Source organism: Culex pipiens, chromosome 2, assembly GCF_016801865.2.
Source record: "Culex pipiens pallens isolate TS chromosome 2, TS_CPP_V2, whole genome shotgun sequence".
NCBI lineage: Eukaryota > Metazoa > Arthropoda > Insecta > Diptera > Culicidae > Culex > Culex pipiens.
Window position 1 is genome coordinate 116,383,792 of NC_068938.1, and position 15,482 is coordinate 116,399,273.

Sequence of the window (15,482 nt, forward strand, 5' to 3'; positions counted from 1 at the left end):
ACAACGTAGATGTGTGTTGGTGCTGATCAGCTGTTCGATTGCTGCCTGATGAGTGCGCAGAAAACCTTGCGTGCCGATCCCCATGACCAGCCAGCCCTTTTGATTGTATTCCACCACCGAGTCGTACGTCCAAGTACGTGCCAGCTGATTTGTGCGATCGTGTGCGATCGCTGTTCGCCTGCCGGTGCTGTTGTTGTTTGTAGATGTGCTTGCGATCTCCTTGCCGGACCAAAACCGCAACACATTTGTCCGTTACCACCAGCAAACTGCGACCGATGATCACAGCTGATGGATTGGTCCTCTTTGCGCTCCGACCCCTAGACCCTGCCTAGAGTAGCGCGTGTAGAGTGCTGCTGCCCGAAGCCGTCCGTGGCTACAGTAGCACGTCGATGTAGAAGTACACCAGACATACGCAGCCGATGCCAGCTCCGTGTGTATGCGCTGACCCTGCCAGCGTGGTTGTGTGCAAACCAAAACACCGTACTGTTGTCTTTTGGTCCAATACAACAGTAACCGACGACCCTGCCGTCGATTCCAAAATTCGATGCGAGTTTGTTGGTAGGGTATTTGTCCCTTTTTTGAACCTCCAAATGATGAAACTCCGAAGCACGCGTCCTTGGCGCTTCGCAGATTGTGATCCTCCTTGAATGGGCAGCAGTGTTCCAACTGCCGGCCGTCCTTGATTCCGTTCAGCTTCCCCAAGGTGTGCATCCTTGACACCCCCAAAACTTGAACACGATGTAAGATCGGCTGTGTTCCAACAGCCGACCCAGGTTACGCCACACCTGGCAACGTCCCGTTGACGCCGCGCTGAGATGTGGGTTTGTGAATGGTTGATCCAGAAATTTGCAGTGCTTCCTCGACTGCACATAGGGTTGAGATCAAAACCCGTACTCCTGCTCCATCGCAGTCTGTCCACGACTGCTCCCAAATCCATGAATGGTGCGGATCGTGTATCGGCGTAAGCGACATCCGACGACCCACACGCTGACTTGCACCTGCTAGCCCAGTTTCCCATTGCGACGATACCATCGTCGCCAATCAGTACCGTTAGCCGACGTCCCGATGACGTCACGGAAGATGATAACTTGTCCCGATCGGTGTGTGTAGATGACCGTTAGCAACACTACCACCAGTTGGCAGTGGTCAACTCCAGAATGTTGTATGCGTGCCAGCAATGTATTGGTTGACCGTGCAGTGACATGAAAGAGGATTATGGTTTTTAGGGTGTAGCGACCGATGTCCGGCTTCGGCGGACATATACTTTTGAGTGTGTTTACCTTAAGAAACCTAAAGTTGTGCAGCCTCTTCATGGTGTATGGTCTTTCCCAGATGATTCCCGACGAGTTACACCGTCCAACCGATCGCCGTTGTTGCATGCCGAATCAGATCTCGCTCCGTGGAGATCAAAGTTGATCGCGTGCCGGTATCAGCAACCCTGACGATGACGACTCACATCTACGACCGTAACAGCTGATCGCCCGATCGCCGGTCGTCCAAAAGTGTGAGTTGGTGTGAATTCCTTTTGTTTTCCCAACGAACCGTCGCTCGTCTTGCCTTGTGCCAGCTATCCGCTGCTGGCCCCGATTGTTTGCAGAACCGTAGTGGTTGGAATGAGACACCACGATGATCCCTTTGTACTGCCGTCGTCTCGCTCGCAGTGACGACACCATGACGTCACGTTGTGTGTAGACAGCATCCGTTTTGGCCAGCTCGAGTGTGAGCGATCATCCCAGCGACGTTCTGCGTGGTCGGTTGGCGATCACGATGACTCAGCGCCGGATGTGAGTTATTGGTGTTGGTGTGGTATCACAGCAAGGAATAGAAAAATGTTGTGTAATATTCCGTAGGAGGGTCCAAGCCTCGGCGACATATACCGTTCTTATATATTTACCTGGATAAGAAGGTTTCGCTCCAAACGGTATGTGTTGTGTCCTCTGAAGCTGCGTTGATGAAGTGTCCGAACGTGTTGCCACAGACACGTTGGTGAATCTCGTGACGCGTGTCACAAGTGCAGCTCCGGTTGCTAGGGTAGTTTATCCGAGTTGTGCTGATTGCTCCTCTGCAACAGCTGAGTGTTGACGTCATCCTGACGTCACGATGTGCGATGGTGTTCACCCTGGACAACGACACGTGGCGACCGTTCGCCGATCGTTGATGACGTCGTCGCGTTGAGTCCGTGTTGGTGATATGACGACCGATTACGTCACGCCTCCTCACACCGATAGCAGACGATGGCGATCCTTGCAGCCACCGGCCACCGATGGTTAATTGAAGTTGATTGATGTTGATGGATGTTCGCGACCGGGATAGTGCGACCGTGCACAAGAAGATGAGCGTTTCTGCTCCGAAACCAGCCGTGCCGACGACGAAGTGATGTGTAGCGGGCGTGTGGCTCAGCAGTGTTGGTTCGAGAAGAGATTTTGATGGTGTTAGCGAGTGATTGTGCTCGGCTTCGGCCGACATATACCGATGTTTATAAATATTTACCTTTGGAAATAGGTGTGTCCTCCTAATCGGTAGCATGTCAGCAGCCAGAAGAAGTCCAAACTCCATCATCCCGAGAGCAGACCAGCTTGTGTGGTCAGCTTCCAGCCAAGATGAACCGTGTGAGTAAACGTACTCAGATCCAGCGAGCGCGACGTGTTTCATGGTGAGTTGGAAGTCTGCTCGCTCGCGATTTGTTGTTGAGTTCCAGGCCGCTGTGCACACCGTGCACTCCATTTGTAGTCCGTGAAGAAAGGTTCTGCTGGACAATGACCTTTGTCCAGCCCAGCCAAATTGAAATGGCGCGATCCATCCAGCGCGCAAAATGGCGCAAAGTCCATCTCCAGGTAGTACGAACCGTTTCGCGTGTCCAAATCCTTCAACCAGTGTCCTCCGGTGGTTCCCCAACATCCGCAATATCCGGTTCGAAGGACCATTATGTTGGGGACCTGGTTGCCTTCGATAAGTGGTCCGTGGTTCCGTTGGTAGGTCCCAACATAGACCGATAGTAGATTGGGCGCAGATCCATCTGCGCACACACACACTGGTTGAGGAGGTCCAATTAGTCCGCGGGAACGACTCCCCGGGCTTCCGGGTGACGGTTTCGTGGTCACCGTAATAAAATAAAACACGCGAATTACCGTAAACTACACAAATTCTTACAAGAACGTTTATTTCTAGGACTGTACAATAATTTACACGCGCCGCGCCGCGGGCGCGACGGTCACCCCGTGACCTTTCTTCTTCGGGGACCTTTTTCCAACTTGAGTTGATTTCTACTTTGTGCGATCGCTGAACCTAGTGCGATGTTTTTATCTTCGGCTAGAGAGAAAGTTCTGGGAGAAACATCTCTCCGCTCAGTCTACCTAAACTCTCAACAAATGACCCCCGGTCATTGATGATCGTTTGAGTTTGGTCCAGTGGAAGTCAACCTGACTCTCCAACACTTTTAAAAGGGTGACGCAGGGTGAACTTTAAAAAAGGATAGAAAGTATTCTTTTTGAGGATTGAAAGTACCCTTTTGAGGGATACTTCTGACTTTGGGTGTATAGCGCCCGCGGGATTCGAACCAGCAACATCTGGATTGAGAGTCCAGTGCGCGTGTTACTATGAACCACAACAGAGAACAGATATACATCTGGACTCGAACTTGTGACAAAAACATAGCAGTAAACTTGTTTAAAATGTTTTTTTTTTAGCGATAGCTTAAAATAGTACCATTCCACATGTTAACTCCGAATTCGTATATAACATTGTACCCTACGATATTTTTTGGCTTTTTGGGTGTTTTTGCCAATACCCCTGACTCAAGCCGGTTCTAATAATACCCAATAAGCAAAAAAATTTAAAAAAATTACAGGACATTTATAAAAAAAAATCTAGTTCTGTTTTCTGTGGAACCACTGTAGATTATTATTATTATTAAGAAAAATGAATAAAAAAAAAGAAATTATTTTCTTATTTCTGTTTTATAAAACCTTCCAAAACATGTTGGCATCACTGTTTTCTCAACACACTGACGGTGATATGCAGAGTGTGATTGTAGCAAGTAACACCTGGACACCGATGAAAAAAAAAACAGAGTAATAACGACCATCGTACCTGCGTCCAATGATGAGGTCTTGTCATGTGCACATTGGACAATAGGTATCACATGGCATATTGAAGAAGCGTGAATGGGTTCAAAATGACTACATAAAAGAGTCGAGGATGGATTCTATCGATTAAAATCTCCAACCTGATGGCATACACTTAATAACCATTAAGTGCACTCGAAATACTTAAATTGTCAAAGGGGTGAGTTTTCCTCAGATTGGCTCAGCATCTTTGCCGATGACACTTTTGGGGTGCTCAATTTGAGAAGGTTTTATGTAACCACTGGGAAAACGCCGAAACTCGCACACATCTACGCATGTTCTCACCCGTACATGTACTCACAGTTTTGTAATCTTACTTTTATCACTGCTAAGCGAGCGAGATCCGTCGGGGAAATTTCCGCTCCTGCTAAAGTCTTCACACAGCAAATTCCTCCCGCAGGCCTTTTGAGCGAATGGGAATCTCGTGCCCTCGCCGATAATTAGATGAATAAACGAATTTCCACCGGTGAGCTTCAGATTTCCACTTGTTTGAGAAGGTACCAACGCCTATCACAAATCACACTCTGTCTCCCAAAAGGCATAAAAAACAGCACTTGCTAGTCCACCCGCAAAAAATATGATTCATCTCACAGATGGCCTGGAGGAGTAAAACACTTGCTGCCCGAAAACGACAATGACCTGGCCGGGAGTTGCGAGTATCCACGTCCTTAACAGTAGAGATCTCACCAATGACTGATATCTTCTCCTTCACTCGCGGGAGCAGGAGCCCTGAATGAATTCCGTTCCTCCAAGGACATGCGCCTTCCGGTCAAAATAAACAGGAGAGAGAACAACCGATGATAACCCGCTCGTCCTGACGAACGATAGGTCGTTGTGAGTGGTTCTTGGCGAACATGTGATTTCAGGCCAGATGCATACTATTAGGGTGCCAAAAATATTATTCCATGTTAGTGAATTTGGAACTAAATGTTGGCCCCAGTCTAACCTAAAGGGTTAAGTCGATAGCTCATTCCAGGTGTAGGAGTCGTCTCCCTGGGTCCTGCCTCGGTGGAGTCGCTGGTAGGCCGTTTTTACTCACAATCCAAAGGTCGTCAGTTCGAATCCCGGGGTGGATGGAAGCTAAGGTGTAAAAAGAGGTTTGCAATTGCCTCAACAATCAAGCCTTCGGACACCTAGTTTCGAGTAGGAATCTCACAATCGAGAACGCCAAGGCAATTCTGTAGAGCGAATAATTAGATTAGAATTAGTTAGTGAATTTAAAAGCTGACAATTGTTTTTTTCAAAACTCGTCAAAGTGCCACCTGATTTCCAATGCTAAGAAATGGATGTGGTGAATGAATAAATAGTGTGTTTTACTGTATTGCAAGACACGCAACCGGTTAATAATATTTACAGGCAATTCTATCATCTTTGGGAATTTTTTAAGTTACCCTATCGTATGGGGGAAAATACATCTCTCTTGAATGGAGCTCAGCACCATCGTGCCCAACGTGGGCCAGGAAGCAGTAGTGTGAAATTGTACGGTCCTCCGTGGTCTACACGAGCAGGATCTGAATGATTTATACGATTGTTTATCAGGAAACGATAGCAATAGCTTAAAATGTGCACAGCGTGTATTTCAACGTGACAACCTTCACATTTTTTCTTGGCAGGTTTTATTTCAACATAATAATTTATTATTGTCCTTATCATTATGATTATTATGTACAGTATGTAAAAAATAGTATTTACACTAGAGTGGTCCAAATCCGGAATTTCTCGGGGCTACCCCCTGAAATCAAAGATTTACCTATCACTAGGCAAAATTCCAAACTTGAGCTCATCCAAACCGCGGGAACCCCTCCCTCCAATCGCTTGAAGTTTGTATGGGAAAAATCGTCCAAATGTATGAAGAAAAACAACTGTTTTACTTTTTTACCTGTGGAGGGCGCCAGAGTTATCTGATTTTTACCATTTCTCAGATGTGGAACCTTCATTAAATTTTGCACAACTTTCCGGAAGACACTTTATTTTTAAGGATTTTTTGCTGATAAGTTATTAGCTTCTGAAAAGGATCATTTTGGCGAGGCCGGCTCTAAGAGGCAACAGTCAGGCAGGCAAGCAAGCGCGCATGCACCTGCATTTATAAATAATTGATTATAGGTAGCCCCTTAGAGCCATCTGCGCTTAAACGGTCCTTTTCGGAAGAAAATAACTTTTCAGCACAAAAAAGCAAAACACAAGTGAATAAACTGTTTCGACTTAGCTTCGATTTTCAGGATTTTTCCTCAACAATAACTTCGCAAATTCTCCACTAATCGAAAATCCAACTTCACTAGCAGAAAGCATTCGCGATAATCTTTCGCTAGCATCATTTTTTCACTTGTGAAACTTTTAACACGGATGAAAATCACATTGAAGTTTAAGAAAACTGAGCGCGATACGTTCTTTCAACTCGCTCGCTTCGCATTGCAAATGTATGGGAAATCCCATTTTCTTAAGGTTTGTTCTGCACGGTGCGCCACTTCCATCCAAATATTCCCAAAAGTGAGATCCTTATTGAAAATTTAATGCTCTACAACTTTGTAGAACACACCAAAACTGTGAAACTCGATCCTGAAAAGTTATTAGCGATTTAAAAATGTCATTTTTGTATGAAAATCTTTGTTTTTCACCAACTTTAGGCGCGGGTATCTTAACCAATTTCACTCAAAATTTGCATAGATGCACAGACCCAATAAACCGTTTTTCGCTTGTGGAGCAGGGGGTCATTTTTTCTGGGCACCCTACCCTAGTAACATTTTTAAACTTACTGGATTTATCATGGTTCTGAAAACCTTCATACGGCCTGAATAGGCTTTTATGGCCTACCGTCAGTGGGGGTGACATTGGGTCAGGGGAGAGAGATTGGGTCAAAGTGATTTTTTACGGATTTTACAATTTCTCAGGTTCTTCTCAATGGAACTGAATTCTGTTAAACGGGTTGTGTAGGGGACATCATAAGATGACTTCGCTGAAAAAATCTCGTTCCTAGAACAAATCCTGTTATTTTGGCAGCTGTCTAAAGTTGAGGCACGTTTTTGACCAAAAATGACCTCTCAAAAATTCATTTTTCTAATATTTTTGTTGGAATTGCTCGAAAACCACCCAAATTTTTGAAAATCTCCACTTCAAACATTGTAGCATGCCAATACGATTCCCTCGAATAAGAAACACTATTGGATGACTTGTTTTTCCCATATCATTTCATTTGACCCAATGTCACCTCCTCTAAGGGGTGAAATTGGGTCAATTTTCAAACTATTGGCATTTAAGGTAGTGTTCATCAAAATCCACCACATTTTGGGAAAATGTTAGTAAACTATCTAAAAACAAATCTACGTTGAAAGATTATCGATGTTATTTAAATTGTTTTTGTTATTAATCAATTACGAGAGGTGTATCGTTTTTTGACCCATATCCACCCCCACTGACGGTACTTAAAACCTATAATGCTACTAGGATAATGTACATGCACATTTTGTGATGAAACATGCAAACAATTTAAAGTTTGACAGAAACCTAGAATTACGTTTTGTTACGAAACTAATGCCTAAAACTAATAGTTCATGTTTGTTCATCATTTGAAATATTAACATAAATAATTATTTGTTAAATCACCATTACTCTAGTGACCCCAAATAAGCATATTGAATCAACAAAATGTTTTAATGATTTGAAAATCAAGACTTTTGTTGAGTCAACGCTAAACGTCAAAGCAACTTTTTCAAAACAACAAAATAAAAGAGCTTAACAAAGTGGCCATGAAGTGAAACTATCCTGTGGTTCCGGGATTAGCAACGGCGTCGGTGGTGTAGTGAATGGTTGATTCTTATCGACAACAGCGTTTTTCCTAAAACCCACTTTTTCATTTTCAAGGCGAGATTTGCCTGATCACGCCTTCTATCGGATGGGAAGTTAAACGTCGGTCCATTTGCGTAAAAGAGGTTCTGGGTAACTCACCACACATAACCTTCGGACGCCTAGGAATGAGCAGAAACTTGCAACAGAGACCACAAAAGACCCGAGGGTCGAAGATGGATTGCTTTTTTGCACAAAAAAAAAATTGGCAGGACAACGATGGATCAACTAGAACCAGGACCGCCGCCGGAAGTTCTGCTGATCAAGGCAGGAATTAAAGAATAGCTTTCCATTTTTATTTTCAGATGACCCTTCATCCAGTCTAACATCCATACATAACACTAAAGACTAGAGAACCTAGAGCTTATGGCCGTTCTCTACTAAGCTCCAGGTTCTCTACTAAAGACAAACTGTGAATACAAAGAGACGAGTTGTTCCTTTTAATTCCGCTATATATTTTTAATATCTTGACAGATACGTATTTCGTCTACTACTTGCAGACTTCATCAGTGTTCTGTTCTGCGTTTGAAGTTAATGCACGCGTTTCCCATAGTAATTTCCATGCAAACTTAAACCCCCCAGCGACAAGCCAGTTTTCAACCAAATGAGCTCAAATTTGGTTTGAGAGTCCCTATGGGTACCCTCTGCAAGATGGACCTTATTTCAGCCGGATCCGAGAACTTTCGAAAAAAAAAAATGACCCACTCTAATGCCTTTTTATTAATTTCTTGCCGCTGAATTTCTTTAGTCACGTGAAGGGAGCAAGGGCATCTATACGAATTGTCTTTATCCCCGCTACGAATTTCCGGTGCTTGGGGAGGGGAGATGAGATTATTTTATTCTTAGCGCCGGTAGGTATTTGTAGCATTGAAATGAGCATGAACATGAGCACGATTGACTGCCAATGAGCTGCTACTCCGTTATTGACAGATCAGCTGAAGTTAAACAATTAATCAAAAATGATCAGTGGGAGCCAACCATCCGTTATTGTAGCATTGAAATTCGTGCCATAAAACATATGTGATTACGGAGTAAAAGATGATAGAATTGTTCACCTAGCGCTTACATTCGATTCCAGGACCAAGTTGCTTGCGGGTATGGTCCGGGTCCAAGCTATCCTCAAGGACTGGAAGGATCGTTAGCACCTATCTAAAGTGCGAAAGGACCCCTACGTCACCTTAGTGGTATAGATGTTTGTAGGGAGGTTTTGGACTCAATGTTAGTAGGAGAGGTAGAACCCTAGGATACACCTCGAAAGGCGTTCCAAATTACGGTGGGCCTTTCTCGATTGGAGCAGATGGGAATCGAACCCAGAACCATTCGCTTACAAAGCGAACACCGTAACCATTCAGCCACGGCCGCTCCTACTTTAAATTGTTTTTTTTTTTTTTTTTTTTTAAATTTATATTTATTCAAATTTCTTTTCCATGTACATTCATTCAGTTAAAATATTATTGAGTGTCCAATCATAAACGATGACTTTTCACCTCAATTTTAAATACTAGCAACATTCATTTATTCATGAAATATTGTAGCTTTCGCTATTCAGTGATTTCAAATGTAGGAGGTCCTACATGTACAAAAGGGAAAAGGGATACCTTAAAACTAACTTATAAACTATATAAAGAGCGGATCAATGCAGCTGAAGACTGCAATGATTTTTGTCGAAATGCATCAATTATCTTATTGGACATAACATCCAAAGTATCAACTTCGGCTAATTGATGAAGTTCACTGGTGCTGAACCAGGGAGGAAGTTTCAGAATCATTTTCAGAATTTTGTTCTGAATCCTCTGAAGTTTTTTCTTCCTGGTTAAGCAACAGCTTGTCCAGATCGGCACAGCATAAAGCATGGCAGGTCTGAAAATTTGTTTATAAATTAACAGTTTATTCTTGAGACAAAGTCTAGAATTCCTGTTTATAAGTGGATACAAACATTTAATATATTTGTTACATTTAACCTGGATACTTTCAATGTGATCCTTGTAAGTAAGGTTTTTGTCAAAACCAAGTCCAAGATATTTCACTTGATCCTCCCACTTTAAATTTACCTCATTCATCTTTATAATGTGATGACTTTTTGGTTTAAGAAAATCAGCCCTTGGTTTGTGAGGGAAAATAATAAGTTGAGTTTTTGCAGCATTTGGAGTAATTTTCCATTCTTTCAAATAAGAATTGAAAATATCCAAGCTTTTTTGTAATCTTCTTGTGATGACACGAAGGCTTCTACCTTTAGCGGAGATGCTTGTGTCATCAGCAAAAAGTGATTTCTGACATCCTGGGGGCAAATCAGGCAAGTCAGAAGTAAAAATATTGTATAAAATTGGACCCAAAATGCTTCCTTGAGGGACGCCAGCACGTACAGGTAGTTGATCAGATTTGCTATTCTGATAACATACCTGCAGAGTACGATCCGTCAAATAATTTTGAATAATTTTCACGATATAAATCGGAAAATTAAACCTTTTCAATTTCGCAATCAATCCTTTATGCCAAACACTGTCAAATGCTTTTTCTATATCAAGAAGAGCAGCGCCAGTAGAATAGCCCTCAGATTTGTTGCTTCGAATTAAATTTGAAACTCTCAACAACTGATGAGTAGTTGAATGCCCAAGGCGAAATCCAAACTGCTCATCAGCGAAAATTGAATTTTCATTAATGTGCGTCATCATTCTATTAAGAATTATTCTTTCGAATAATTTACTAATAGATGAAAGCAAACTAATGGGCCGATAGCTTGAGGCTTCAGCAGGATTTTTATCCGGTTTCAAAATCGGAATTACTTTGGCATTTTTCCAACTACTGGGAAAATATGCCAAATCAAAACATTTGTTGAAAATTTTGACCAAGCTACTTAAAGTTGCTTCTGGTAATTTTTTAATTAAAATATAAAAAATGCCATCCTCACCAGGGGCTTTCATATTTTTAAATTTTTTGATAATAGATTTTATTTCATTCAGATCCGTATTATAAACTTCATCTGATGAAAATTCTTGTTCAACAATATTCTGAAATTCTATTGAAATTTGATTTTCAATAGGACTCAAAACATTCAAGTTGAAATTATGAGCACTCTCAAACTGCTGAGCAAGTTTTTGAGCTTTTTCCCCATTAGTTAATAGAATATTATCACCATCTTTTAAAGAAGGGATTGGTTTTTGAGGTTTCTTAAGAACCTTTGAAAGTTTCCAAAAAGGTTTGGAATAAGGTTTAATTTGTTCGACATCTCTTGCGAACTTTTCATTTCGCAGGAGAGTGAATCTGTGGTCAATAACCTTTTGCAAATCTTTTTGAATTCGCTTCAGTGCAGGATCACGAGAACGTTGATACTGTCTTCGGCGAACATTTTTCAGACGAATCAGAAGCTGAAGATCGTCATCAATAATGGGAGAATCAAATTTGACTTGGACTTTAGGAATAGCAATATTCCTAGCATCCAAAATTGCATTAGTTAAAGATTCCAAGGCTGAATCAATATCAGCTTTGGTTTCTAAAACAAAATTATGATTTAAATTATTCTCAATATGATGCTGATACCTGTCCCAATTAGCTTTGTGGTAATTAAACACAGAACTATTGGGTCTGGTAACTGCTTCATGAGAAAGTGAAAAAGTTACTGGAAGATGATCAGAATCAAAATCAGCATGAGTCACTAAAGGACCACAATACTGACTTTGATTTGTCAACACCAAATCAATTGTTGATGGATTTCTAACAGAAGAAAAGCAAGTTGGCCCATTCGGGTATAAAACCGAATAAAGACCAGAAGTGCAATCTCTGAACAGAATTTTACCATTGGAATTTACTTTTGAATTATTCCAAGATTGGTGTTTGGCATTAAAATCACCGATGATCAAAAATCGAGATCTATGCCGAGTAAGTTTATTCAAATCCCCTTTGAAATAATTTTTATTTTCCCCAGTGCATTGGAATGGCAAATATGCAGCTGCAATCATAATTTTCCCAAAAGAAGTTTCAAGTTCAATGCCCAAACTTTCAATAACTTTTAACTTAAAGTCACGTAACGTGCTATAAGTCATACTACGGTGGATAACTATTGCAACTCCACCGCCATTTCGATTCATTCGGTTATTAGTTATAACTTTATAATCTGGATCACTTTTCAAATAAGTGCCAGTTTTTAAAAATGTTTCGGTTATAACAGCAACATGCACGTTATGAACTCGTAAAAAGTTGAAAAATTCATTTTCTTTCGCTTTTAAAGAGCGAGCATTAAAATTCATAATATTGATGGAATTACTTAGATCCATGATTAAACCTCAGGGTAAGAACAACATCATTCGCAAATTTTAATCCAATCTGGATTGCTTCCATCATGGATGTAGCATTACTCATTGTTTGAATCAAACCAAACAGTGAGTTTTGCAAAAAAGTCATTTTTTCAAACGTAACATCGCCGAGATCAGAAGATCCCAAAGCGTTGCCAGCAGAAACATTTTCAAATGAAATTTGAGGTACCTGGCCAATTTCAGGAAGAATTGCAGAGGATTTGAAATTTTTGGATGTACCTGAAACAGCGGCAGCATAGGAAATACCGTTGCCTGTTTCAATGGTAGAAGTATTTTTTCTAGCTCTCTCATTAGAGGGAGATAGCAAAAACGTTTGATTTAAATTTTCAGGTACAACCTGACTTTGAGAAAATTTCGGTTTGGATTTCGGCTGATGCTTAGCACGAGAATCCAAAACCTTTTTTCTGATGGGGCAATCCCAGAAATTTGATTTGTGATTTCCACCACAATTTGCACATTTAAATTGGGTGACTTCTTTCACGGGACAATTGTCCTTGTCGTGAGAAGAATCCCCGCAAACCATGCATTTTGGAACCATGGCGCAATGATCAGTACCGTGACCGAATGCCTGGCAACGCCGGCACTGGGTCAGATTCTGGCCATTACCGCCATGTTTCTTAAAATGCTCCCACTTTACCCGTACATGGAACAAAAACTGTACTTTGTCCAAAAGTTTCAAATTGTTGATTTCATTTCTGTTGAAATGAATCAGATAAAATTGTGAAGTCAAACCAAAGCGAGAAATATTCCCGTTTGATTTTTTCTTCATTGGTATTACTTGGGATGGGGCAAAGCCCAGCAACACCTTAAGTTCATTTTTGATCTCATCCACCGACAAGTCGTTGGAGAGACCTTTCAGGACCGCCTTGAATGGACGAGCATTCTTGGTCTCATACGTGTAGAAATTGTGTTTGTGGTTTTTCAAATAACCAACAAAAGTTTGGTGATCTTGTAAAGATTCCGTCAACAAGCGACATTCTCCTCTTCGACCAAGCTGGAACGAAACTTTCAAATTGCAAGTTTCCTTGCAATTCTTCAGTTGCGTTCGAAAGCTGGCCAAATCGGAGACGGAAGTCACTACAATTGGCGGAGCCTTTACTCGTTTCTCGACGGCAGAAGGCTCAGTACGAGGAGAAGGTTCCTTGTCATCAGTTTCGGATAAAACACCGAAACTGTTTGTCAATGGAATTGGAGGATTGACCTCACATTCAGAATCAGAATCAGACCTCAGAAGAGGCTGTTTCCTTTTTCTGTTTCCGTTAGCCGGTTTAGCGTTCAAACGCTTCACCGACGTAACGACCAAATCTTCAGAAGATTTGCGTTTACCTTTGTTTTGACGCATTTTGCAAGCAAAGTTCTCTTAAAAAGATGGCTTCGTTTGTAAAATACAACAAAATTTCAGGCGGGGTTAGTCTTGAAAAGACTGTTTAGAATTTTGGAAAATAACTCAGGTAGTCTTTAAAAAGACTGTGAATTTTGTTTTGAAATAACTCTGAGCTTAGGTAGTAAAAAATACCGCAGCTCTAGTGTCCGTTCACCACGAAGGTTCGCAAGACACTGACTTTAAATTGTTTGCATACATTTTTACATATTGTATGTATATGAGGCAGTTTATAAAAGTATGTATGATTTGTAAACTTAAGTTTGCAATTTCCTATTTTTTCAAGGCTTTAATCTGTTTTCAAATGGCAATATCTCGGAAACCAAAAATTTTAGGTAGAACAAACTCGACCACTATTTCCGAAGAAAAATTGACGCTGAATTAAAAGGCATTTTCAGTTTTTTTTATTGTGTGTGTGTGTGTGGTTCAATCCAATACCCGCTAACCGGTAGCGATATTATGGGAAAGTATAGTTTGTATCAGACTTTGTATATGCCGAATGCTAATACAACATATCTCAGTCCCAGGTATTAGGTGGCGATAGCTGCTTCCAACGACCCGTTTCAGAATGACAGAGGTCCAATTCCGAGGTCGCTGGGCATTGTTCGGCCCCGCCAACATAGAAGCAAGCATCTGAAGGAAACTCGATCTATATTTAGACTTCCAATCACCTCAGGCAAAACAGGGATCAGCGCGTATTTAATATGAGAAAGAGATAACATGTTTCAACACTACGGATCAATTCACTACTAGAGTGTAAACCTTCTGATGGCCGACTGCTTAGCGTCCCAGATTACCAATATGGAGGTGTGAGTTCGAATCCCACCTGATTCATTTTCGTTTTTGTTCATATTCAAAGTTCAAATTCCTGATTCCAAATTTCAAAGGTACCGGCCGGGATTTGATCCCTGAGCCTTCTGCTTGTGAGGCAGAAGCCGTAACCATTAAGCCACGGAGCCGGTTACAGGCATTTTCAGATCGGGGTTCAAATCTCGGCTCGGACCAACACAACTGGGGATCGTTTTTCTTCTGGATTCGATTGCATAGTAAAGGGAAGGTAATGCCAGTGCCAGACCTTATCAACGACACCTTAGGAAGGCGACCTATAGAATGTTAACATTAACCTTAACATGTTAACATTAGTTGAGTTAAAAACTGCCAATGAATCCGCTTTGCAAATGCCGGCCCCGATACACTCAACCCCCGGTGGTTGGTCACTTTTTCGTTTGACACTTTTTTAGTTTGTACCCCGTTGGTTGGTCAAAGTCAAACTAAAAAGTGACGAACTGTCACTTTTTACACGACGCTCACGCACACTATCAGAAAAAACGTTTGACAGTGTGCGTGAACTCCGTGTAAAGGGGTGTCAAACTAAAAAGTGACCCCGTTCGTTTGGCAACAGTTGGTGTCAAACCATCGGGGTTTGAGTGTACTCTTCTATTCAAGGGTGTTCCCCTCAGGAACTGGGAAAGATTTACTTTACTTTTATCAAAGTTGTAGGATTTAATTATAAATCATACTCTTGAGTATTGGGCGAAACCCGCGATTTTCCCCATATAAACTTCAACGAAAAAAAGCGACCCCTAAATCTTAACCAATTTGGCTCAAAATTGGACCAGTTACTTTTTGTTGCATAAAGAATCGAAACCCCTCTGGTCTCTTGATGTTTTCCTAAATTTTCAATTTTTCTTGTCACCCTAGTGATTGCCTACGTTCGGGGGCAGGTTATTTACCAATTTCGGTATTAGGATTTTTGCCGACTCGATTTTTAGGTTAGAAATTTGACAGCATGGCTACACTGTTTACATTTTTTGCACGTGTGTCTCA